Source organism: Podarcis gaigeae (assembly GCF_964106915.1).
Source record: "Podarcis gaigeae genome assembly, chromosome: 9".
NCBI classification, from domain to species: domain Eukaryota; kingdom Metazoa; phylum Chordata; class Lepidosauria; order Squamata; family Lacertidae; genus Podarcis; species Podarcis gaigeae.
Genome location: NC_139685.1, coordinates 23,423,154 through 23,450,080, shown reverse-complemented (window position 1 = coordinate 23,450,080; position 26,927 = coordinate 23,423,154). Strand labels below are relative to the sequence as shown.

The 26,927-nt window shown below is 43.6% G+C and overlaps 1 protein-coding gene across 10 annotated transcripts in view; it reads right to left on the bottom strand.

The window, feature by feature from the left end:
* MTUS1 (microtubule associated scaffold protein 1) overlaps positions 1-23,229 on the bottom strand; it is a 105,791-nt gene extending 82,562 nt beyond the window's left edge. For 2 of the 10 annotated variants that reach the window (XM_083755385.1, XM_083755391.1), the window contains exon 1: positions 22,785-23,180. The gene's annotated coding sequence lies outside the window, so the exon portion shown is untranslated. The other 8 variants (XM_083755389.1, XM_083755394.1, XM_083755392.1 and 5 more) reach the window with 8 other exon arrangements.
* Positions 23,230-26,927: the final 3,698 nt, after the last annotated feature.

Sequence of the window (26,927 nt, the reverse complement as noted above, 5' to 3'; positions counted from 1 at the left end):
AAGCTGCACTAAAGTCACAAACGCCTCCGTGAGTCAGCCAGAAACTATTTTATGTTTATCTAATAAAACACAAATCCATCCAATCAGTAAACTTTTTGCACAATAGTGCCAAGAGTCCACTAGACCCCAGGAAACACATGAGAATTCCCTTCAGGGCTTCATTGCAATCATACACCCCTAAATTTATTTTTTAATAAAGAGAGATATGAGCTTCTAACAGCACTCAAGTTTCTACTGTGCTGAGGGGGGGGGGGAGTCTATTTTCTCCTCCTGCTTTTACATTTTTCCTTCTAGGCTAGAAATGTCTGAAACATGACATTTGTTCTCCCTGGGCCAAAAACTGAGGCCAAGCACATTCAACTTAGCACACCTACAAACGTTATCAAATGTACATTATAAAAACCTTCCAGAGCTCCAGAGCGACTGGCATCTCACTATTGTGCACATGCTAAAAGAAAGGTTATAATCATAATGATCCTTGTGTTCCTTTGACAAAATCTTGCCAATATATTGTTTGGATAAATCAAGGAGACAATGTGCATTTACAAGAGCACAGCATGTGTTACCAGGATGTTCCAAATTCAGGTAGGTAGCCGTGTTGGTCTGACACAGTCGATATATATATATATATATATATATATATATATATATATATATATAATTTATATATATATACACACACACAAAAATTGTCTAGTAGCACCTTAGAGACCAACTAAGTTTGTTCTTGGTATAAGCTTTCGTGTGCATGCACACTTCTTCAGATGTTCCAAGTTATTTAATATTCCACAAATTTTAAGTTCTCTACGCAAGTACACAGCAACATTTTATCACACTAAGCTTAGGCTAGATGTTTGTGCTGTTTTGATGCATTCACTTCATTTTCATCGTCATTAGTCCCCAAAGTCGAAAAAAATTGTCATTAGAATAAAACAATAAAGGAGATAAAAAAATATCTGTAGCGTCTCTTGAGTTGCAGTGCTGTAGCAGATGCAGTACAGATCATGTTCTATTTCTGCAGCATTTATTCCATTAGTTTTATCCTAGGCAGTTGCTAATCAGTTATCCCATTATGAACTGAGTAGAATTACCTTAGGAGTTGTTTTGTTTACCTTTAGAAAACAGCATCTTGAAGCAAACTTACTTTTACCTATCAAGCAGAAATGTAATAGGTATCTCTAGACACAGCAGCCAAGGGTTAACATTGCCCTATCCAATTACTTCCTGCCACACTCAGCACTTGCAAACCACAATGGATTTCTAGTTAAGAGGGCACTTTTCTCCAGATATCTAGGCTAGAGAAGCATGCAAATTGGATAACTGTGCTGGAAGCACAGGACACTTCACTGTCTGCATTCCAGTTGCAAATAGATTGCGTAGGTGCTGTCTGAGAGACAAAGCATGTTTTAGATTTAGGGTTTTTAGATCAATACTTTTATTAAGGCACAATAATACTTAAAAATAAAAAAAAAACCTGATTCATATTAACACTATCACTTTAAGCAGATGCACACCAATTATTTGGGAAGGCTAGAACAAGAGAGGAACGTTTTCTTCTTTAAAATATCAAGCAGGGTGCATTTTAATTTAGATTGCACACAATCTGAACCCATCTAGGCCACACAGCAAGATGCTAATTTTAAGCGCTCTTTAAGAGCCCGAGACACAGACAGACAGGCATTCACATTACAGTAGGTTACATTTTTAAATTCTGGCTTAATATAACTATCAGAAGCAGTATGTTGAGGCATGTAAAACTTCAGAGATATCAAGCTGTACATGCCATCTGTACTACATCTTCACTGCCACTGTCATGCAGGAAGCAGCTTACAATTATCCAGAATGCAATATTACCTCATTTGAAAACAGGCAGCAATATTAAAGCATTTGAAAGTAGTAATCATGTATAAGCCTACTAAACAATGTTCCGTTGTGTTTCTTTTCATTTGCCTGACAACTATCCCCTCCTGTCAGATGTCAAGGAAACAAACAACTATTGGACACTTAGAAGACATCTGAAGGCAGCCCTGCATAGCAAAGTCTTTTAATGTTTGATGTCTTGCTGTGTTTTAATTTGTTGGAAGCTGCCCAGTGTGGCTGGGGCAACCCAGTCATATGGGCGGCATATACATTATCATCATCATCCCCCTCTATATTTATAATGAAGCTTTTAAACATATTTAGAGCACAGTTCTGCCTGTTCCCTGCCAGAACTGAACCCCTGGATTCACTATAAAGTGTCAGGATTAGACACAAAGCAATATTGCATTGAAATATAAGCTGTCCACCATTTCTCCCTCTTAATTGGATTCCTTAATAAAATACTTAAAAATCAGAATGCAGGAAGTGGCTTGCACACTTTGTAAACTCAATATCCTCTCACCCACACACATACATTGCTTGGGTCTGTACTATAAATTTGCAAGGAGAAAGAATTGGAATAAACAGGTTATGTCTAGCTAGTGAGGACAGGCAGCCTTGGAGTACTACTTTCCTACTCACGAGAAACCCCATATATCTGAAGAGATTTGGGCTTCAAAGCCACAAAGATAGTGGCAGAGACACTTGGGAGTGCAAGAACAAGTAAGGGTAAAGGTACCCCTGCCCGTACGGGCCAGTCGTGACCGACTCTGGGGTTGCGTGCTCATCTCGCTTAAGAGGCCAGGAGCCAACGCTGTCCGAAGACACTTCCGGGTCACGTGGCCAGCGTGATGAAGCTGCAGCTGGCGAGCCAGCACCAGCGCAGCACCTTCCCACTATAAAGCGGTACCTATTTATCTACTTGCACTTAGGGGTGCTTTCGAACTGCTAGGTGGGCAGGAGCTGGGACCGAATGACGGGAGCTCACCCCGCCGCGTGGATTCGAACCACCGACCATACGATCGGCAAATCCTAGGCACTGAGGTTTTACCCACAGCGCCACCCGCGTCCCGCAAGAACAAATACTTGTTTTTAAAAAGCACACAGCATTTTAGGAATTGATATATGGGTCACTCTTGGGAAAACCAGATTACATCAAGCCCATGTACTAGGAGCCTATGACCCACAGGTGTAATAAGGCTGCAAGGCTTCCCAATTTGGCCCATAAGGCAGTTTTGGCCAAGCCACACCCACCTGCCATCATATGATGTCATACACTGGACAGGTAAAGCAGTGCCTGCAAATAGCAGCAAAACCAAGTCCTAGCTAGAATCTGACACTTTCCCTGTCACACTACTTTCAGGATCTGACTCAGGAGCTCCCGGGTGTATCAGAAATTAGAAAGTAAAATATGATAGGAGTAGACTGCAATGTGGGTGTGTTCGGATATATGAACCACTGTAGGCAATAGTGCAATTCACTATTCACACATACTTGGAAGTTAATTTGTGGCATACTTGTTGAAACAGTTGACTACAATGGGTTCAATGTATAACCTGAATCTCAAACCCTTTGTTCCTCAAAGAAACCAACTGACAATGCATCCAGGAGAACTCTGATGTCACACAGACAGAGAGGTATGCTTTCACCACATGGACTTCTAGGTAACTTGAGTAGCTATCATCTGAAACAAAACCAGAAGAAGAAGAAGAAGAAGAAGAAGAAGAAGAAGAAGAAGAAGAAGAAGAATCCAGTAACAGGGTTTCTGATTTCATCTCATTCAGACTGTGGGGTATGGGGGGGGGGGTTTGGTTGTCACTTAGCCAGTGTCCCACCATAACTATTTGACAGTTTGCAGAGCAAGGTAAAGGTAAAGCACCTCTGGACGGTTTAAGTCCAGTCAAAGATGACAATGGGGTTGCAGCGCTCATCTCGCTTTTCAGGCCGAGGGAGCCAGCATTTGTCTTAATATTCTATTCATCTTAAAGATACAGTGACAGATGCCACAGGTTATGCACACAAAGGGGATCACAGAATATGAGAGACAACAAGGTATGGAAATGAGGTGGTCTGCGTGCAAGGGAGAATCGAAAAGTTGGTCAGAAAAAGCAAGTGAAGGTGAAAAGGGGGGTACAGAAAAGGAGGGAGTAGGAGGCATGGGACTGGCAGTGAAGCAGGTGCATGGAAGGGTCTGAAGAATAGGAGTGGCTTCATAACTGGACAGAAGGAAAAAAAGGTGCTTAGTAAGTGCAATGTGTGGAAGATGCAAGATGCAGGAAGTAACCATGGGGGTTGTTTGTGTGCACTAAGGGAGGCGGGGAGTCATACATACGGAGATGAAGGTGAAAATGGGTGCAAGGCGAGACTGCAGAATATAAGAGTTCAGAAATGGGGTTTGAATGGTGAAAAGGAAGCTTAAGGAATGGCAGGGGAGTCGGCGAGCACGGTCCCTAGGCAGTAAAAGAGACTGCCGTATAACTTACATGGCGATTATTTCCCTGTAATAGAAAGCTTAATCTTTTTTCTCTTCCAATATTATATTTACTTTAACAAGGGTACCATGCTAGGTAAAGGCAAAGGGAACCCCTGACCATTAAGTCCAGTTGCGGATGACTCTGGGGTTGCGGTGCTCATCTCACTTTCAGGCTGAGGGAGCTGGCGTTTGTCCACAGACAGCTTTCTGGGTCATGTGGCCAGCATGACTAAACCACTTCTGGCACAACGGAACACCATGACGGAAACCAGAGCGCATGGAAATGCCGTTTACCTTCCCAACACTGCGGAGCCTATTTATCTACTTGCACTGGTGTGCTTTTGAACTGCTAGGTTGGCAGGAGCTGGGACAGAGCAATGGGAGCTCACCCCATTTTGGGGATTCGAACCATCGACCTTCTGATTGGCAAGCCCAAGAAGCTCAGTGGTTTAGACCACAGCGCCACCCGCATCCCAACTTTACGGAGCACCTACAACTAAGCACTGGGATGCAAATATTCATTATTGAGAGTGGAAAGAAACAAATCACAAGCTTGGTTTCAGTCAAAGTGCTAACTAAATGAGACCATGTTGTTTCCTGACAACACAGGAATTGGAGAGCAGCAAAGTGTTGTGCCTAGGATTTCAGCAGGGTAGTGATGTGCGGTGAGAATGTTCTCCGAAGTAAATTCTCGAGAATGAGAATATTCTCGAGAATATTCTCTGCTAGAAAATTCTTTGGACAGTATTCTCCACAAACTGTAAATTCTAATGTAAGAACCAGTTTTACAACCCACATTTTTAAAATCTAGTAAATAATAAGCCAAGCTGTGATATTGCCAGAGTAAGTAATGAATAATGTGTGGGGTTTTTTATCCAGTTACAGTACATTACTGGGCATTGTGTCATTCACCATTGGCAGTTCTGAAATGTAAGCTACAGAAAACATTTTTTTAAAAAAAATGCTATTCATTTAATTTTATGAACATTTGAATTCGTATGTATTTCAACTATATGTAATAGCCTTTTTTCTATTTTGGTGCGACCTTATTCTTAGCAATTCTATACCCTTGGTCATACAGTGTGATTTTTTCTCTCCAGAAAGTAGCTTTAATGCTTTATACACTTAAAGTACCTAGGCCTATATAATTATGTGTAACAGCATGTGAGATGGCCTTGGTTTAAACAGTTGATGTTTCTATATTTTTATTTAGTTTTTGGTTGCCATCTGAACAAGTTTACCCATGAATAACCATGTATATTAAATACTTATATAATTTTCAATGCATTAAAATGAATATTCTATTTTAAATGAAAATTCTCTAATATTCTCATTAATTGAGAATATTATCCAAAATATTATTCTCAATAATTTAACATTACTACAGCAGGGTGCACTAGTATGTCACACATGCACATTGAAACCATAGTTTAATTTAACTGAAGTTTGAAGCGTGGGTGGAGAACCTTTTTTTAGTCCAATTGATACATTCCCTCATAGGCAACTTGGGTGGGGGGCACATGTTGGGGTGGGTGGGACCAGAGCCAAAAAAATGACAGAACAGTAGGTGTGCCTCTTACCTCTGTATACTAGGCTACATTCCAGTCAAACAAAAGTCACAGGCACACACATAAACCCCTCCCCCTTTTCTATCTTGGCAAGCAAGTAGCATCCTTGACACAGTTAAGCACTTGAATTCCTAGTAGTAGTTGTGACAGTAGTGTTTACATTCATCTGACACACAAGAATTTTGAAATACGGTATGTAAAACCTCATCGTTTCACTTGGGGTTAGAAAGCAGAACACAGATCAAGATGCCTACAGTCCAGCCTGGGAATTTTTTAAAAGAGATCTTTTACTCCATTTACTAACTTGCTATTTCACCGTTTGACTTCCGTCTAGCTATTTCATTGCAAGCATGTATTCAGCTGCTCAATTGCACTAGAATGTTTTTGCTCTCAAGAACGGAAGGCTCTAACAGTTCCACTATCAATATTTTCCCAGTGTCTTGATGTCATAAACCCCAATAAGGTCCATAGCCTGTCAGTTTTTTGTTTTTTTAATACACAATTTACCCTGGCTTTCATAAAACTTATTAGAAACTTTACGAGTGCGCACAATAAAAAATATATAAATTTATTCTCTTGCCCAAAACAAGTTCTCATAAGATGAACCAGATGCAAGAAAATCATTCCAACTTTTAGTGCTTAAAAAAACCAATGTTTTGCATTTGGAATAAACTTCAGTTTCCTCATGAACTAAAATAAATGCAGTAAGGCACTCACCATGTTTGTGCAGCGGTATGCGGATTCAGTTCCTAGCATCCATTAAGACAAAAGGAAAAATGCAGACTTTTCACAAAGACTCCTGTCATGCGAGTGCTGCATTCAAAGATCAGTTCAACAGTAACAGGGCAGAGTTTAGTAACTTTTTCCCAGCTGAAGGATTTTCCTGGGTCTTGCTGCCAACCAGGCATCAAGAGCTAGTTGTTTGCCAGCAGTGAACTCCTCTGCTCTTGCCAAGCCTTCCGTGGCTTTTGAAGGGCACTGGCACATACATATCCTGCTAGCCCTACAACTTTACTTACAGTAAAAGGAAAGCACAGCTTGTCAAAGTGAGCAACTGGTTAGCCATTCAGCTGTGGGAGGAGCTATAAGCTATTAGCATTCCATGCTGCTTAGCAACTGACAGGGAGCATGATTTGAAGGGGAAAAAACTAGTGGCACAGAGCAGACCTTGGAAACCAATAAAGTTTTATCCAAGGAGAGTTACAACACTGGCACTTTCAGAAGTATGCCCATTTTTGCATGTTATTATGGATAGGATGCAATGCTTTCAAGAGTTGACAGTCCTTTTTTAAACGGCAAGGTTTTAAGCTACAACTACACATTATTGGAAAATGCTATTTTATACCAATTTCTCCTTGCAACATTAAAAAATAATAATCTTGTAGACATACCAACCAGAGCTGTGACCTTGAAACAAATTCTTTCTTGATACAGAGGTCTTGGACTTCGCTATAAAAATGCCTTAACTTAAAGAACAAGAGTGTAAAGTAATAGAATTTCAGCTTTGCTTTCTCACTGTAGAAAATAAGACTCCTGCCAACTACAAACAAATCTCAGCATCAGGTTTGGAATTATCTCTAGTATACTCTTTCCCCTGTAATCACGTTGAACAGAAAAGATTTCTACATAATTGCTACCTGTTCAATATATACAAATCTCAAATTGAATGAAAACAGACATATTAAGAGGAAGCTATACTTCAACTATCCTCTCAAAGTGGTTAGGGCTGCTTGGGTATTTAATATAAACATTCAACTGAACAATGGCACAAAATTACATTGCAATATGTTTACAGTACAATATTATGCATTAGTCTCTGTGCTGTGTATTCGTATCTTTATTAATAATAATGGGACAAAGGACTGCTTCACAGCATGCATACACAGAGAGCAAGCAAATAAAGGCATTTTGCTGCCTTTGGCAGAGGACAAGATGGTCCCTCTCCCTCCCCACTCTCCCAGTTTCTTCTTCAGAAGCTGATTGGACCTGCAACTGAATCACTGGTGAATGGACAGCATCCTCAACACCATCCTCTCTACTGCAACTGAAGGCAGTAGGGTACCACAGGAAGTGTGTGGCAGGCCATTAACCATTCTCAATTAACTACGGTTCACAGCACTCTTGAGTGTGAGGTAGGAGAAGTACTGGGCCTATTCAGCAAATTTAGGTTTATAGCACAGATATAAAACCGCCTAAAACTTATATTTTGCTAATGTATCCCATGAACACCTTACCCAAACATCCTACAAAAAAAAAAAAGCTAATTATGAGGATTCATTTTACTATTGGTAGTGAGTAAAAACCGTATTGCTCCCAAGACTACCTGCATTTTATGGATTTTGTATTTGGCTGTGATTTTATCTGTTTGCATTTTAACTTGCTTAGTCAATCTGATATGAGGGTAATAAATAATCATAATACTCCAGGGAGGGAAAACTGGCAGCCCCCCAGACGTTGTTGAACTCCAGCTTCCATTAGCCTCGGCCAGTATAGCCAATGGTCAAGGACGATGGACACCGTAGTTCTAAAACACCTGGAGTCTTGCAAGTTATCCATTCCTATGTTACTCCCTAGTCTTCAAGGATTCAGACAATTTCCACTGAGTGGAAGAAGATAACAAGAATGTCTAGAATGTCACATTGCAAATTTCAGGTTCTCCTTGGATCTTTGGATAAAGGGCAGTTAAACAAACAATGTCTGGTGCTTCAGCTCAGTCTTGCTTGCTCTCAGAGTAAAAGCTTCATCAGTTCATTTCTTTTTCAACTCACAAGTCCTGAATTACTGGCAAGAGTCAATTTGAACTTGTAAATACAAAATTCATTTTTAAAAATGTTCATTTTGTCAGTTTGTATTTCTTAGTGCAGAAAGTATTGATCTGATGTGTAAAGATCTTTCATATTCTACTTAATTCAAGAAGGTTCCAGAAGCTTCTGGAACCTTCTCTGTGTGAAAGAAACAAGCAGAAGGTTCATGATGTTTGGGTTGTTCCTTCAGAGAAGCTGAGTACAGCTGGCTTAAACTGGTTCTCTTATCTCTATCATGGTCATGCTGATATTTCATCTTATTTTCTGCCTTAGTGATCTATAGTTATTATTTCCCATCATCTGACTGGGAGTGCTATTACTTCTATAGCCAAAACAGGACCTGCACACAAGAGGGAAATACCGGCAGCCTCAGGAGAATCCCAAGCTTTGCACATGAAAAAGAAAAAAGTTTAGAAAAAACTAAAAAAGGGACTCACTCCCAAATAGGTAAAATAAGGACCAACAACGTTCAATGGCCACAAAATACAGGCTATGAAAAGCAAAGGTAGGGATAAGATACAGAGCTACTGGGAAATCAGAGGAGGAGGAGGAGAATTCAAAGAAACAGCTGGAATCCTCAACAGGAAGCACATCACACTGCAACAATTTTGTATTTTATTTTTTTTACAAAAATCCTTCATAAAAGCAATTCGTGTGGATAAGACCTGCTTTCAACAAGTTTAGAAGCACGACTTTGTAGATGGAAGATGGAAGCAAACCTGCTCAACCAGTTTAGTTTATTAGAATTTAATAGGGGTGTTCCACAGCTACACAATCATGCTGACAAAGGAACTCCTTAAGTGGTTCTTAAATCAGGGCCAAATTGCCTCTGTCATTGTTCATGGGCCAAGTGCAAACCTTTTCTTTCCCAAATTGTTGGTGCAGAGAAGGGTCCAGATCGGGAGCCTGGAATGGGGGTAGGTCTGGATTTGGGAGTGAAGGAGAGAAACATACCTGCAATTTGTATTGGGAGAGAACTGGTGATGTTACAAGCTTCCTCTCTCTACAACGGTTGTCCCCTCATGTTGTGCATAAATAACTGGGTAGTATTAATAGTAGCTTTACTCTAACCAGAGTCTGTTATACCGTACACAAGTGCTAAATATAACTTACACTAGTGTTATTGAATGACCTTCTACAGAAGTGTTCTCTCATCAATATACCTAGCCTAAGAAATTAGCTCGATGTGACTGCAATAGTGCCTTGCTGCTGATTTTAGTTTAGTTAGCTTCACAATATTCAAAATGAAGCAAATGCCAGCGTGATATCACAGAGCTACCAGTTTCCATTTGCAGTGATCCTCTAGCACCAAAATTAGCAACTAAGCCTTGTTGATGCCATCAAGCTACCTTTATGTTGCAATACTACTAGCAAATATTATTATGGATCGTTTTACTACTTTTATTTTCTGGTTATTTGTTGTTTTGCATTTGAATATAGTATAGAAGTTATCTTGTGAGGCTAAAAAGTGACTTATAAATATTTTAAATAAAAAATCGTACCCACCAGGCATGTACTGAAATGCAGTCTACCAGATGTTAATTTGTACTCCTAGTGGGTATACTTACACTTCATAGGATAATATGCCAAACACAAATGTATGAGTGGAACATGTTTACAATAAGATTGCACTAGCCCTGTGGAATGTTTTCCCTTCTTTGAACTCCACTCTATTTCAGAATTGTTCACCATACAAAAGAATTGAGGGCTACTATTCGTCAATAATTCTAAAGCCATCTCTGGCTCACTCAACTAATTTCATATTACTTTGGATTCTGGCCATATTTAAAAGGATCCTGTTCATAATACTGAAAATGCTCAGCAGACATGCACTCACTGCACATTTCCCAAGTTTCCTATTTCTCCTCCTCATATAGACCTTCTAAATATGCAGGAAGCCTACAACTGAATATTTTTAAAAAGCATTGAGCACTATCCAAAGAAGAAGTTCCTCTAGCACAAGGGCTTTTTGTTGTGCAATAGAGCTCCCATTCATTCTCCTCTAACCCACTCACCTACCTAAATCTGTTTCAGGGGTTCCTCTAATCCTCCACAACACATTTGGGAAGAATGCAGAGGCACACAGTGAAAGGAGCAAGCGGAAAGCCTTGTGCTAGTAGAATCACAGAACTGTAGAGTTGGAAGGGACCAGGAGTGTCATCTAGTCCAACGCCCTGCAATGCAGGAACCTTTTGCCCAATGCAGGACTCAAACCCACGACTCTGAGATTAGGAGTCTTGCCCTCTACCAGCTGAGCCACTCCAGGCAATGTAGAAACTGCTTTGCTGGGAGACACCCTTGTTTTAATGTTCTAAATATACATCTGTTGGAAAGCAAAATGGGCAATGCAACAACACAACATATGCTACAAGCTCACATTAGTGGCATCATATTTCCTGGGAGTTGCCTCACCTAAGCCATTTGGCCAGGGAGAAGTGAGGGGGAAAACCCTGCTCCAACTCACCCACAAAAGCGAATAAAAAACTATGCAAATTTGTATCTTGTTTGTAAGTGGGGCAGAGGACCCAAATGACATACAGTCTGGACCCAGAAAGTCCTGTTGGCACCCCTGAGTACATTACAGTACCTGGCCATGACTAGGGCAAGGTCCAATGTCTCTAGATAGGGAGATATCAGGTGTACGGGTTACTTTTGGGTTTTGGTGGTCGCGCATGCACAAAGGTGCTAAATCGCGCTTTGCGCATGCACAGAAGTGCCGAATCGCAACCCATGCATGCGCAGACGCGCTGCTGCAGGTTGCGAATGCTGCAGGTTGCAAGCGTGCATCCCGCACGGATCATGTTCGCAACCCGAACGTCCACTGTACTTCCATCTTGTCCAGCTCAAGCCTCAGCTTGTTCACCATTATTCATTCCCAACCTGTCCAACAAACATTGAACTGTTGACACACAGGATTAACACAAAGCAGCTAGTATACTTTTTCAGAAAAGAATACTTGAATCTTGCACGAACACTTCACCTCTGTTGATAGCAAGCTGGCATCACTTTAGAGACTTTGTAGCCATTCAAAAGTGAGCAGGAGCACCAACACAACAGCTGACTAAAATAGAATGGTACCTAAATTAGAATAAGATTTGTGGGCAGGAGGGAGAAACAGTAGTACTGAAAAGTGCTGTATTAACAGTGAAACTGGGGCATAGCTAATGACAAGAATTTGGATACCTTCCCTATGAATTAAGGGCAATTCCACCATTCATCTTGGAGCAAGAAGGGAACTAGCCAACAAGCATGAAAAATTGTAACTTCAGGAACTGGAAATATGGCTCATGGGGAATTTTTTAAAGAAAAAATCAACAAAAAGTTATCCAGTTTATATTTGGCTATTACTTACCCCCTTTTACAATTTTTCAACAAGTGTCACAAGGAATTTCACTATTTTCATTTTAGAACACGAATAAAACTTGGCAAAAAGGTTACAGCAACACGGATGGAGGGCAGGTTGCCCCCTCCCTTATAATTTTACCAAACTATTTTGCACTGAGCTTGGAATGCAAGGTTGGAGAGGGTCTATATAGTTCTTAGGGGTGAAACTAGGCTTATTTTCACCCAGGTCAAAGACCCAGTGTGCCCCCCCAGTGGCAGAGGGAGTGGGTGCGGGGGGTGCAATCCGCCCCAGGTGTCATCACTGAGGGAGGGTGACAATATGAGGGTTTTTTTAAAAAATGGGCTCAAGGAACTTTTTAGGAGTGACACAGTGACTTAGGCACCTGCAGGTTCTGCGTTGCCTGAAATAGCAGCATGGGACTTGCCTCTGCCTACGCAGCCTCTCCCTCAGCCACCCTACAGCTGGGGGGGGGATGCAGCGGAGAGGCTCGCCCCACCACTATAGGCAGCTCGCCCCGCCCCCAGCTGCAGGACACACACCCCCGCACCAGGAACCCGAGCGGCTAGCTACATCGCTGGGCCCCCCCCCACATGCATTTGTGTACACACAAACATGGGTTGGGAGCCTCAGTGGCACCCCTCTGGAGGCTTCACCCCGGGCAAAAACCTGGCTAGCCCTCCCCGTTGCTACGGCTCTGGTTTTAGTCTCCTAATGCGATGGGGGTTTTAGTCAGGAAATGAAGGGAAAAGGAGTAGAGACAAGAGGAATGTGTTAGGGACATGCACAGCTCCTCCGGTTGGGAAGACTAAAGAGCTTGGTGAATGGCTCTTCTGTGTATGAAGCAAATGGAATCCTGCTAATATGCTTTTTTTTGTCTGCATCTGTCTCCTAGCCCTTTTTTTTTTTTAATAGAAAGCTATTTATCAACAGTTTAAAGTTTTTGTTCTGAACTGATTTGTTTATTATTCAATACAGTAAGTGTGAAAGTAAGCTACCATTTTTTTAAAAAAAATGAAACTAAGCAGGGGGAAGTGGCTTGGGTTCAGAAGCAGTGTGCAGGGAAAGGTTAAGTGTCATTTTTATCTGCTCCAAATCTCCCACCTGATGAGAAAGCAGCCACTGGGCATTTGTTACATGCATGCATATGCAAAGTGTAGTTAGGACCTCTAGGTTGGTATACACATTGCTGGATTTCTCAGCAGATAAACACTGTCAGCTGAAAGTGTGAACTACAACTCTAATTGCACCGTATTGCCAGCCACGCATGCAATTTGACAGGCTCATTCATACCTTCACCATCATCAAGTTACAATCCCGCTTCTGCAAAGGCGTTCAGTCTTCCCAAGAATCTCATACAGGGGTCTTTCCACAGTCTGACTCCTTAAGTGGTAGATGCCAAGGGTTGACCCTGCAACCTTCAACACGCTGTATGTCAATGTCTTCATGCTATGTCTCCATGGTGGGACTGATCATCAGCATCATACCCTCCTTACAGCTAGGTATGCTTCCTGCTGACCACCAAAGAAGTAATGAGGAAAAGCCCTCTTCTCATAATTTGCACTTTTCTGGGATATGAAGAGAGGTCTTTGGATGCTTGAAGTGAGATAATTACAACCATTTTGAGTAACTACTCTCGTCTGAAAAAGCACTGGGAAATGAAAACGTTTTCATTTCCTTTGGCAAAGCGTGGGGTTTAGGAGGCAAATTATTCTTGGGTGAAGCAGGAATAATAGTACCAAACACTCTTCTTATATTAAAAGTGATTCCCAACAAGAAAATAAATGGGAAAACATAGTGCTCTCTTATAGCAGTCACTACTATGTTACCACATGAATGGAAGCAACCCAGAACTGCCATTAGCTAAGATTGGGTTTTTTAAAAAGAAGTTATCAGATGTAGTCCAAGCAATAGTGCAATGAGATGTTGATACAGTGGTACCTCAGGTTAAGTACTTAATTCGTTCCAGAGGTCCATTCTTAACCTGAAACTGTTCTTAACCTGAGGCACCACTTTAGCTAATGGGGCCTCCTGCTGCTGCCGCGCCGCGGGAGCACGATTTCTGTTCTCATCCTGAAGCAAAGTTCTTAACCTGAGGTACTATTTCTGGGTTAGTGAAGTCTGTAACCTGAAGCGTCTGTAAACTGAAGTGTCTATAACCCAAGGTACTACTGTATAGTTACATTATACAATTTACTTTCTGTATATGTTAAGTCATGACTCTTAAGGTTCTTAACAAGGATAACAAGAACCTGGTGCACATTTGACATGCTTACCTAAATATATAGCATGTACATAGAAATGGCTGTATCTCCCAGTCACACGTAACCTCTCAGCTGTCATGCAATTTGGCTCTCAGCCCTTGGACTTTAAATGAAGGATGAATGGGAACATGTGGCTTTAATGGAGAATTTGACAAATTCATGGAAGAGACGGTCATTGATGACTGCTAGCTATGATGGCTATGCTCTGCCTCCACAGTTGGAGCAGTAATGCTTCTGAATACGGGTTGCTGGAAACTGCAGGAGGCGAGAATGCTCTTGTCCCCAATCCTGCTTGCGGTTTTCCCACAGGCATCTGGTTGGCAAGTGTGAAAACCAGATGCTGTACTAGATGAGCCACTAGGCTGGTGCAGCAGGCTCTTTTTACGTTTAAAAGCAATGCGCGGATCAATGTTTGAATTCCCCCAGTCTGCAATGCAAGAATGCAAGGCAAACCTATATTGATTGAGTAAGCAAAAGACAGCCATTTCCCCCTCATTAACATTCCATACCATTCCATATCCCGAAGACACTTTCCATCACTCAAGAAAGTGCCCTTAAGGGAATTCTAGAGTTCCAAAGTTAACCTCCACACCAATCATGTCATCTCTCCTCACCCCACAGGACTTGAAGATTACTTTAAGGTAAAGGTAAAGGTACCCCTGCCCGTACGGGCCAGTCTTGACAGACTCTGGGGTTGTGCGCCCATCTCACTCAAGAGGCCAGGGGCCAGCGCTGTCCGGAGACACTTCCGGGTCACGTGGCCAGCGTGACATCGCTGCTCTGGCGAGCCAGAGCCGCACACGGAAACGCCGTTTACCTTCCCGCTGGTAAGCGGTCCCTATTTATCTACTTGCACCCGGAGGTGCTTTCGAACTGCTAGGTTGGCAGGCGCTGGGACCGAGCAGCGGGAGCGCACCCCGCCGCAGGGATTCGAACCGCCGACCTTTCGATCGGCAAGTCCTAGGCGCTGAGGCTTTAACCCACAGCGCCACCTGCGTCCCACAGAAAGATTACTTTAGCAACATGAAATTTCACTAGTGGTAAATACATAATCGTTTCTGTGGCATTATCCCATTAACTTCAAGCAATCGTTTTGCAGTCAATAACTCCATCCCTTCACAGAGAAGCAGCTTTCTACAACAAAACAGCATAACCCAATATGTAGCTTCAATGTCATAATGTTTTCTTAGTACAGTGCTCTCCTCAAGCATTGATCTATAAGATGCAATCTGCTAACCATAATTTATGACTGACATCAGCTTCTTCTGTAAAAATCTGAGAGTTCACATCTGCATATTCATCATGGAAAATTGCATGCGTTAAAGTAAACGAACCAACGACACAAATCTTTCATCATACTTTCCAAGACATGTAGTTCACACATTCAGGCAAAAGCCTCAACCCACAATGAAGGTTATTGTTCTTAATCAAGAGCTTCATGCAAGTGAAATAAATCCATGGAGTTGTTGTAAGCAAGCTTTCTTTACCAAAGTGGTTCTACCTAATCCTGTACACCCAAGGAAATGAGAGTACTCTGGAGCTGACTATGAAAAGTTGCCTCGGTTTCAAATGGAAACACCAGTATGAGTTTCAACTTGTTAAAACGTATTCACTGTGAAGTCTCCAAGAATTGGGGAAGTGCCCAGCTTGTGACTACTATACCACCCTGAAGTTCAGCAGCAAATAAGCTGAAATGCTGTATTCCTGTTTGGAACTGCCCTGCACAATATGCTGGAGATATTCGTTGAAAGACATTTAAAAAAAAAAAAAAGGTATTACAAGTACAGTTAAACTTCCAATTCCAGAAGCTTCACTGTCATTAAAGCACAACACAGTCAAAAGCTTTTCCACTATACCTCGGCTTTAAAAAAAAAAATCTCCCAAACCCACACCTTGTACTCAACCAGTTACAACTGATTACTGTAGTTGAACAGATCACACACTACAATTGAAGCAGAAAATTTAGGTGGTTTTTTTACTTACTCATGGTAGATATGTAGCTTCCAAACCCCTGGAATGCATCCATCATCATCAACTAACTTTACATATTCATAGGTTCAATCAAAAAGGCAAATAGCTCATGCAAATACTTCAGTTGTTTCTTTATGTCAAATGCAGAAGAAACTTGCTTAGTCAGAACCAAGTCCCAGTGCTTTCAATGGGGCTCATTTCCAAGCACACATGCTTAGGCTTGCAGTCTCACAGACAGCTCACCAATTAACTTTCATTTTTTAAGGCAAGAAAGGAAAGGAAATATTCTGTAGGACTAAAACTTGAACATAGGTTTCCCATACAAATAGCAAATAAAACTATTAATATCTGAGAGAGAGATTCCTATTTTTTCCTACCTTAACACAATCTGTTCACTGGTGCATACATTCTACAATGAAGGTTTATTAAACATCTGTTATAATGTAACCTGATTTTTTCGCAATAACTTTACAAGTGATGCCTGGAAAACGTTTAACCCAGTGGCACTTTATATGCCAGCATACTGAAGCAAAGCACTTAGGGATTTCATCAGCTCATTCCAAGCAGTCGAGTTTGTCCTGCACATTTCTTTAGTGGGCCATTGATTGCTTGAGGCATGCTTGGTTCTAAAAAGCATTTTTAAAAATCCTTTCATTTTTCAGTGAACCTCAAGAAATCATTCACACACCACCTTTCATTGACCACAGTGCAACGGTATCAGATTTCAACGTGAATGCCCTTTCCAGTCCCCCCCCCCTTTTTGCCAGCAGTGTTTTGTATAAATAGAAACAAAAGTATAAGCATTTGAAACTACTGAGCATCTTTCCAAAGCTAGATGACCTGAACCACATCACAAGCTGAGAGGCATGATACTTAATTACACAAGTGTTTTGATTTGCAGTATTTAAACTTCCATGTTCATACCACTGATTTTCTTCCTTTATTACAAAGGAATCCATCAACCAAACACACACCCAACATTTCCTATGGCTTCTTGTTGTTGTTGTTGCTTCACAGACTAGTGTTACCACAGTATTGGAAATTAGAAGAAATAATCGCCAAGACTTCTTCACAACTTTGACACCTACAGGTATGCTCTTGGGAGCCCCACTCCTGTCTTGATACATCATCCACCACTGTGAGATTTAGTTAATGCAAGACTCCAGCAAATCTCTTCATGCCTCAAAACCCATGCTCTTAAAACACTCTACTGTTCCCCATCTTTATTGGAAACCTGGGTAGTCACAAAACACATTACAGTATAGTAACTAGCAAGTCACAACATGCTAAATTCTCTGCATTAAAAAAAAAAAGAGGCAGGCTTTAAACTGTGTGGCTAATCCAGTTATGCTTTGATGGAGGTTTCTCTCAGGTCAAGGTTACGGTTCCTGACTGAGAGGAAGAGAAATACCACAAAAAGAGGGCAGGGTAGGGGGGAGAAGGATTGAGAAAGACAAGGATTCCTACACCTAACCAACATTTCGTCCAATGCAGTAATTATTTTCTGCAATGCAATAATTATTTTCTCCAATTATATCCACTTTTAGCAAAGAGGCAACTAAGCAACCCAAATTATGCCTACTCTTGTTGAAGAAAACACAACACACCTAAGGTTTGATGTTTAGTTCATGGAATAAACACGAACAAAACAAAACATTTCATTGCTGGCCAAGTTTTCCCACAAGAAAACACCTGTCCTGGGTGTTCTGAATAATAAGCTAAAGGCCACAGTAAGTAACTAATAACAGATTACTCTGAGAATAAGTACCTGGTCTGGCAACCAATGACAAGATGGACAAAAAATTAACTGGGAATGACTCCTCCTCCAATTACAACCTCTTCTTCACCATGCCCCTTTGTACTTTTACCATCAACCACTGAGGTTAAAATTATCGGTGCAATGCCAGCTTCAACCATTTTGACATGAAAAGGGTATATATTTAATTTAAGTACATTACACACTATAAAATAATTCTTGAATTATTTCAATAATTGAAATAATGGCAATGCTTTCTTTTTTGCATGTTTCCCACTGAAACACTTGAGCATGAATGAGGAGCCTGCTGCACTCCAGATTGTCATTGGACTTCCAATCCCATCATCCCGGAGCATTGGACATTTTAAAAAATGAACTTGTTCTTCCAAGTAAAAACTTTACTAACCTTCCAAAGCAATTACTTGGGAACATTTTAGCAGACTACTGGCATTCAACTCGTGGGTTGCAGCTACAGTTGGTGGCACCAACCATTTTTGGTTTGAGTTTTCCTGCACCAAATAAAAAATTTCAAAGGAAAAGATAGATAGGGGCGAGAAAGGATAAGAGAAAAAGACCTTTAAAAACTAAAAAGGTGCATCTCATGTCTAAGCAGGTTGATGACTATTGATCTTTAGATAGCTTTATTACAAACGTTTATACCAACTGTGTGTGTCAGTTTTAGCTTGATAAATTAACTCTGATAGCCTTTTGGCTGATGCCCTGGTGGTCCACTGGAATGCAGAGCTAACCAGGGCTATCGACTGTCTGGTTCCGAAGCACCCTCTCCAATTGCATGGGGTCCGGATGGCTCCATGGTTTTCCCCGGAGCTAAGGGCGATGAAACAACTGCTGAGACAGTTAGAGCACCAGTGGCAGAAAACCCACTCTGAATCAGACCAAACACAGGTTAGAGCTCAATGTCAAGCCTACCAAGTGGTGATATCGACGGTGAAGAGGACCTTCTTCACTGCCTCTATTGCATCTGTGGAAAATAGTTACAGGAGACTCCTCCAGGTGGTCCAGAGTTTAAAGGATCCACCTTTACCATCGGGGTCCAGTGAGGACCCCAATATCTCCTGTGGTGACTTGGCAAAGTTTTTTGCAGATAAAATTACTCAGACCCCACTGTAGGGGCAGGACTGGGGAGGGAGAGTGCCAGAGCTCTGACTAGTCAGGTTGTATGGGATCAATTTCAATCAGTTACCTCTGAGGATTTGGACAGCCTGCTTAGACGAGTGATACTGCCCATCCTGGCTCATAAAAGCAAGCCAGGGAGGGTTGGGCAATGGGCCTTGTGGGGTGGTGAATGCTTCCCTCTGTGAGGGAGTCTTCCCAGACACACTTCTTAAAAAAATCATCTTTGGACTCAACCATCATGGCCAATTATAGTCCAATCTCAAATCTTCCATTCTTGGGCAAGGTAATTGAGCAGGCGGTTACTGAACAATTCCAGGCATGTCTGGAGGATGTGGACCATTTGGATCCCTTCCAATCAGGGTTCAGGCCTCATCACAGGACTGAAACTGCCTTGGATGCGCTGGTTGAAGATCTCCAGTGGGCTAGAGACAGAGGTGAAAGCTGTTTCCTAGTTCTGCTGGATCTCTCAGTGGCCTCTGACACCACTGACCATGACATCCTTCTGGACCATCTAGAGGAGTTAGGAGCTGAAGGGACATTGTTCTACAGCGGTTCCGCTCCTTCCTCCTGGGCCGTGTCCAGAGAGTGGTGTTGGGAGGGGAGTGTTCAGATGCCTGGGTGATATATCAATATATTGCCCAGGACTGTTAATGAGGGGCAGACCGCGATGACAGTTTCACTCAGCAGTATATTGCTGGTGAAACTGCTGACTTCTGAATCCCTCCGCTACCAGCACCAAGGGCGAAACAAGCTGCAGCCAGGCGCTGGAGGCATTGGTTTCACCAGCGATATACCACTGAATGACACTGCCATCGTCTGCCCTCATACTGGCAGAAGGAGAAACAAGTTGCATCAGTGAGGTGCTGATACAGCTTGTTCCTCCCTCTGCCTCTTTCAACTGCTTGGCTGAGGAGCGTGCTGTTACCTCAACCAAGCAGTTTTAAAGAGCCCCCGGTGGTGCAGGGGCTCCGTTAAGGTGCTCCCCCTCCCCAGCTGAGAGCCCTGATCCGGCTCCTGCTTGCACACCAGAAGGAGCAGGATGGGGGCTGCAAAGCTGGGGAGGCGCTGGCTCCATCACACTTCTTGTTTAAGGGGGGGCAGAGAAGTTTAAAGGATCCCCTGCCTCTAGCTGTCCTTCGAGAACTGCAGTCCAATCATTATTCCTGTCATACTAACCGTCATAGCAGTGCAGAATGCTTAGCAAACCAAAGAGAGGTCAGTGTTGAGAATACAACTGTCTGCGCAGGAGAAAGAAAGGACATTTCTACTGGATGTGAAAAAAAGCCGGAGTGCTACTTGACACTGTTCAGCCTGTCTGACGGAGACGAGCATCTGAGTGCTTCTCTTGTAACAATAAAGCATGCACATTCCAAACGCTTGCTTCAATGATGGTTTCAGAGTTTGAAGCATTAAAATAGAGCAGCACGGGTTTTCCCATGAAAGGCTTCACCTGGCTTGCAGAATAAGCTGGTTACCTTAAGAGTACACACGTATATGGTAATTTCACTCTTGGTTCAGCAGTTCTGGTTGCCACAGCAGACCTTGAAAAGTCTACTGCTAGGCAAGTGAGGTGAGCGGGGGCAGGGGAGAGAAACAGCAGAGAGTTAGGTACTGTATTGTTGTTGGTCACCCTCCAGACAGCATATAAGGATTAGCCTATAAACTTGGTAGTTTTCACTGGGTTATTCAATACAAGCCCTAGAGTGGTTCTCCCCATGATGAGAAAACCTGACACTAGACATTAGCCTAGCAGAGAGGAAGCAGTATAGGAACAATCTGATGCCAGGAATACTGTGGGGGAAGGGGAGGGGCTGAGTGAGGAAAAGAGATTTCTGACTGCAGTGTGCCTTAAAGGACCTTAACAGTTGTTCCTTCCTTAGGAGATTTCTATGGCTAGGGCCCCATTAAGAGACATTCACAAATCTGTCCCGATCAAGTTCCTGAACCAAAAGAGAAAAGCAAATAATCCAAAGCAGAACCCATGATATTAGGAACATAAACATTCAATGTTGTTGTTGTTGTGCACACATAAATAGCATGCTATTCTAAGCCTGTTAGGATTAACATCCTACTATGTTGTTTGGTAGGCTGTGAGAAGGTTTTACTTAATAACAAATTCTTGATGTTCCTGGATGACAATTCTCACCATCCCCGGCCATTGGCTTGTGCTGCCTGAGGCTGCTGGGAGTCACAAAGAATGTTTCAAAGTAATGGGTGCCATTCATCCTTTCAAAGCATTCCACAAACCAACCAGTAATCCTGTTTTACTGATAGGAAAATGAAACAATCCATAAGGTCTTGAAATAAGCCATCTCAAGTTCAACTTCAGCGGCATTTTCAACCGAGTAGAAACACCTTTGAGCCTACCTATCTGTGTATCATATTGTTAAGACGGAACAGAAAGCAAATGATACTTTTTTTGCCCAAAAAGCCAGATGTACATTCTACTAGATATCGGTTTTACAGATGTGCCAAATGTAAGAAACACACTTTTCTTTTCTTTTAAAGGAACGCAAAGACTGGAGATTTAAACCAGTCTGAAATGTGAAATATAAACCTCTCAGCAGCTACCTAGGGGTATCAGGCATCCCTTCCACGTTCTGTAAGATCAAGCACAAAACTCCGAGAGAAGAAAAAACTTAATAAGCTTTTTCTACTGTCAGCTGCGGCAACGCCTCCATCGGCCCTCAAGCGATGAAACGAGGACGCCTGTTGCCTAAACTCTTCGGAGTCCGCAAATGCGATTTCTCCCCATCTGATCAGCGGCAGCCCGCGCCAGGTCCCGTTCGCAGAAGGGCTCGCAGCACAGAGCAGGCGCAACAGGGATCAGCCAGGAGAGAGAACCCTTTGGCCTGAGCTGCGACATCCTTGCCAACTTTCCCCTGAAGTGCCTGGCACAAGCTAAAGCTGGCGGGTGGCGGCGCGGGGTGGGGGGGAGAGAGAGAGAGAGGAGCGAAGCCGTCTCTCTCTCCCCCCCCCCCCCCCCGAGCGCAGGGCGGAGAGAAGGCGCAGAATCGCGGCGGGCCAATGCGGCCGAGGCGGAGCCCAGCCAGAGCCGGCGCCAACAGCAGCAAAACGCCAGGGGGAAGGAAAGGGCAAGAGCAACTCGGAGTCCAAGCAACTCGCAGGAAGGCCAAGGCCGCCGGCCAATGGGGAGACCCCCGCCGCCGCGGCCGCGCACCCCATTGGCCCAGCCGCGCGTCCCGCCGGAATGGGGGAGGCCACGGAGAAAGTGGGGGGGGGGGGAGTGGGAGACGAGGCGAAGCTCTCCACAGCTCCTCGCGCCACACAGCCGTAGCCCTTTCGAAACGCGGACACCCACCCGAAGTTGCGGCGCCCCCAAAGTTCCCTCACGACCTTTTCCCGCGGCGCCCGCGAAGGGCAACGGCGGCGCCTCACGCCCCACAAAAGCCAAACCGACTCCCCTCAGCCTCAGAGTCCGCTCTCTCTCGGTTACCCGCTGCGCCACACTTCCAGCTTTGAGGAGCCTGAGGGCAAAAGGGACGCGCGGCGTTCAGTTTTCCCTCCTCCTCCTCCGTCCCCTCGCCCCCCTCACGTCGCCGAGCTTCCCGCCGAAGCGCAGCAGCCCTGCAGTGGCGCTTTATTACCTTCCGCAGAGGAGGCGGCGGGACGCTTCGCCTCGCGCGCCTTGGGCAGCTGCTGGGTATGCGAGTGTGTCTGGGCGCGCACTCCTCGTTCCTGGGTTTCTCGCGCTCTTCTTTTCTTTTTTTCCCCCCTCCCCCACCCCTTTTTGGGTCCGCTCGCCGCCCAGTGCGCGTGCTCAGCACCGGCCGGGACCAGCCGAGGAGCGCCTTCCTCGCCTCCTTTCTTCGACGGAGCCGCAGCACCTGCCTTTCCTTCCCCCCCCGGTGACGTCACGGCATTCCTCAATACCTGGCCCAGAAGCGGAGCGGGGCCAGATCTCGACTCTTTCCTTCTCCCTCGAACAAGTAAGACACACGTGAGTGCAAACGCCGCAGGACAAAACCCGCACACTTTGTTCTGTGTCGCTTTGGGGGGTCGATCCTCCTGGGTGTCGCATCCCGCAGAGCCCACCCCCGCCCACCTCTGTTGCTGTGACTTTAACACAGCCGACAGCCTTTGACCAGGTGAGGCTTATGCCCCATCGCTTCATCTACAGGACCAGGAAGGTGGAAGAGGGAGAGACTTACTGGCTGCATTTCTGCCTGCTCTTAAAGGCTAAGAAAAGCTTTGCTAGAGCAAGGCAAAGGCAGACCCCTGCAAGTGACCCTATTTTCCAAGGACTTCACTGATTTTTCTGATTGCCCTCCCGGTTTCCGATTGCATCATTGAATGTCCCGCTTCTCCTTAAAAGTAAAGGGACCCCTGACCATTAAGTCCAGTCGTGACCGACTCTGGGGTTGCAGCGCTCATCTCGCTTTATTGGCCGAAGGAGCCAGCGTACAGCTTCTGGGTCATGTGGCCAGCATGACTAAGCCACTTCTGGCAAACCAGAGCAGCACACAGAAACGCCATTTACCTATTTATCTACTTGCTCTTTTGACGTGCTTTCAAACTGCTAGGTTGGCAGGAGCTGGGACAGAGCAATGGGAGCTCACCCCATCGTGGGGATTCGAACCGCCAACCTTCTGATCGGCAAGTCCTAGGCTCTGTGGTTTAACCCACAGCGCCACCTGCGTCCCGCTTCTCCTTAGGATGTCCCTATTTTCATTGGAGAAATGTTGGAAGGTATGGATTTATCCAACCAATGAGCCATCTGAAGGCAATCCTGTATAGGGAAGGTTTTTTATAAAAATGTTTAATGTACTCTTATGATTTTATATATGTTAGAAGCTGCCCAAAGTGGCTGTGGCAACCCAGTCAGATGTGTGAGGGTATAAATAGTAAAATTGCCCTTATGGAATGGGACTGTCCCTATTTTCATCAGAGAAATGTTGGAGGGTATGCATCTAGTCCGGCTTCAGGTTCTCACAGGGAGAAGCCCACAAGAAAGACCTGAACCATAAGAACCAACTTCTAGGGCCCAAGGTTCCTTTGGCTCCCCCAATGAAAGTTTTCAAGGGGGCCAGGGCCCCCCAAATTGTTGGCTATTTACCATTCAAATAGTGTGTGTGCACCACATCATGTGATCGATTATGCGGGGGGGGGCTTACCTACCCCCTCAATATTTTATTCAGGTATTCAGGTTGGCACCCCTGACCTGAGCCATCAGTGCCCTCTACACCTGGGATTCCCAATAAGAAGATAGAGGCAGAACACAGCCATCCTGTAGCTATGTCTTGTGGGAGCAAATTCCATAGTTTATGCATTAAATCGAGCCCCTTCAGGAAAACAGTGTTGGTGCCTCTCCCAGGGGAATTGCAATGATGCAGCTAACTCATCCCCTTAGAACGTAAGTAGGTTTGGCATTTACTGACACAAAAGAATCTGGGGTCATAACTTCACAAAACTGATTGCTGCTGATTATGAAAGTAGACAGCAAGAAGTGGTAAAACACAAAACCACAGTGGTTTGAAGGTGCAATAAAAATAAATGTTTAAATGCGTCAAACTGTACACGAGTTCCTAAAAGGAAACAGAGATTCAAAATCTGCTTTGGGCTTTGCTGGCAATAAAGAGCTTGGGCATGCATGATTGCTTCGTCATTCAGACTGCAATCCTGGAAGCAAGCCCAACAGGATTCCATGGAACGTTTGAGCAGGCATGCATGGGATTTCTTTTTGCCAATGATGATCTCCAAGCACCAGTTTACAATATTTAAAATTAGGAATACATCCCAGAATTGTTCAGAAGAAGAATAACAGCCTGGCCCGACCCATGTTTTCTTGGCAATAGCTTCCAAGGTCTCAGTGGCACTTGCCTCCAAGTAAATAAGGTTAGGACTGCAGCCTAAAATGTGGACCAGGCTGTCAGCCTTAATCTTCTAAGCTGGGATCATGCCACTTGTATTTGGTGCTGTGCTATACTTAGTATGCTATTGGCATTAAATGGTAAGTTACCAGTGAGGCTGACTGACAAGATACAAAAGGGGATTGGGGCTCTTGTACATTTAATAGTTGTAAAAAAAAGAGGCAATTTGAGCAGATGTAACTTTTCTCCACCCAAGACATGACAAAATTCCATTTCATTCACTTCTTCCAAAATTCCATCTTCTACTCAACTATTATAGGGAAAAGAGATTTGTTCTCTGTTAGACCTGGGCACCTAAATAAACATAGGAAAGTTTTTCCCCCTACTCAAGGTAACCTCCATGTGCATCAATCTGGGATCTAAATTCCATGGAAGACTTAATACTAGAGAACATTGGTGACTTGGCACTACTTTAAGTGATTTGGTAACTGAGCACATCAGGAGGGCATTGTGTTCTTTGACCCAAGTACTTTAAAAGATGAATGGACTGTGCTAAATGCAGTCTTACGTTGTTGCCACATGAAAGAAAACTATGTTTACTTTCATTATGGTTTGCTCTGGAGAGAAAGTGCACACACACACACACACACACAAAAAACACCATAAGAGAAGCTGTCACATGAGAATGCATATTTGTTTGGTGAGTAAACGCATAACTCAGATCCAATTGATGAAAATGGTACTTACAGGGCATTAAATTAACTAGGTGGCTCATGCAGGCTATTCAGTGAAGCTAGCACCTGAAGATTTAGAATAGCATCTGTTGCCTTAAAAGTCAGCTCTGTTTGATCACCTGTGTGCAAACTCATAAGGAGAGGAAATACATCACATAGATCTTTTAGCACTAGTTCACTGCTGTTCACATGAAGGGTGGCAGAGACATCATCACCCAAGGAACGTGGTAACTGAGCTTCCATTTCTAACTTGAACTTGGTGAAGACCATTCCACCAAATCTGGAAGGCAAAAAGGAATTTCTCGTGTTTCTGTGGTTGCCAAACATAATATATTTTGAAACAAAAAAGTGCCCCCCCAATAGCCCAAAAATGCTGACACAAAAGGTGGACTGGGGGTTTTATTTAGACATTTCTACCTACTTACTGTGGGTAGCGCTGTGGTCTAAACCACTGAGCCTAGGGCTTGCCGATCAGAAGGTCGGCGGTTCGAATCCCCACGATGGAGTGAGCTCCCGTTGCTCAGTCCCTGCACCTGCCAATCTAGCAGTTTGAAAGCACATCAAAGTGCAAGTAGATCAATAGGTATCGCTCCGGTGGGAAGGTGAACGGCGTTTCCGTGAGCTGCTCTGGTTTTGCCAGAAGCGGCTTACTCATGCTGGCCACATGACCTGGAAAAACTGTCTGCGGACAAACGTCGGCTCCCTCGGCCAGTAAAGCAAAATGAGTGCCGCAACCCCAGAGTCGTTCATGACTGGACTTAACTGTCAGGGTTCCTTTACCTTTGCCCACTTACTTTAATTTTATAAATAAGTTCAAAGCATCTCACAAAATGACTGAAATACACTAAAATGTAGCATTAACAAAATAATAACTATCTAAACATTACTAACAAAACATTACTAACAAAAATACAGTATCATGTAACAAAAGTAGGTTAAAAAAGGTTAAAGAACAGGGAGAAAGAATTATTAACTGCCATTAAATGTTCAGTGGAATAAAAAGGGCTTAGCAGAACTCTTGAACTTAACAGGAGCCCTGCTGTAAGCACAGCATCCTGGGCTTACAGTGGCCAGGAAAATGCCTATGGGGAAGCCCTCAACCAGGTCATCAGCACTCTCCCTGCTTGTGATCTCCAGCAACTGATATTCAGAGGCACAATGCTTCCAACAGTGGAGGTAGAAAAAG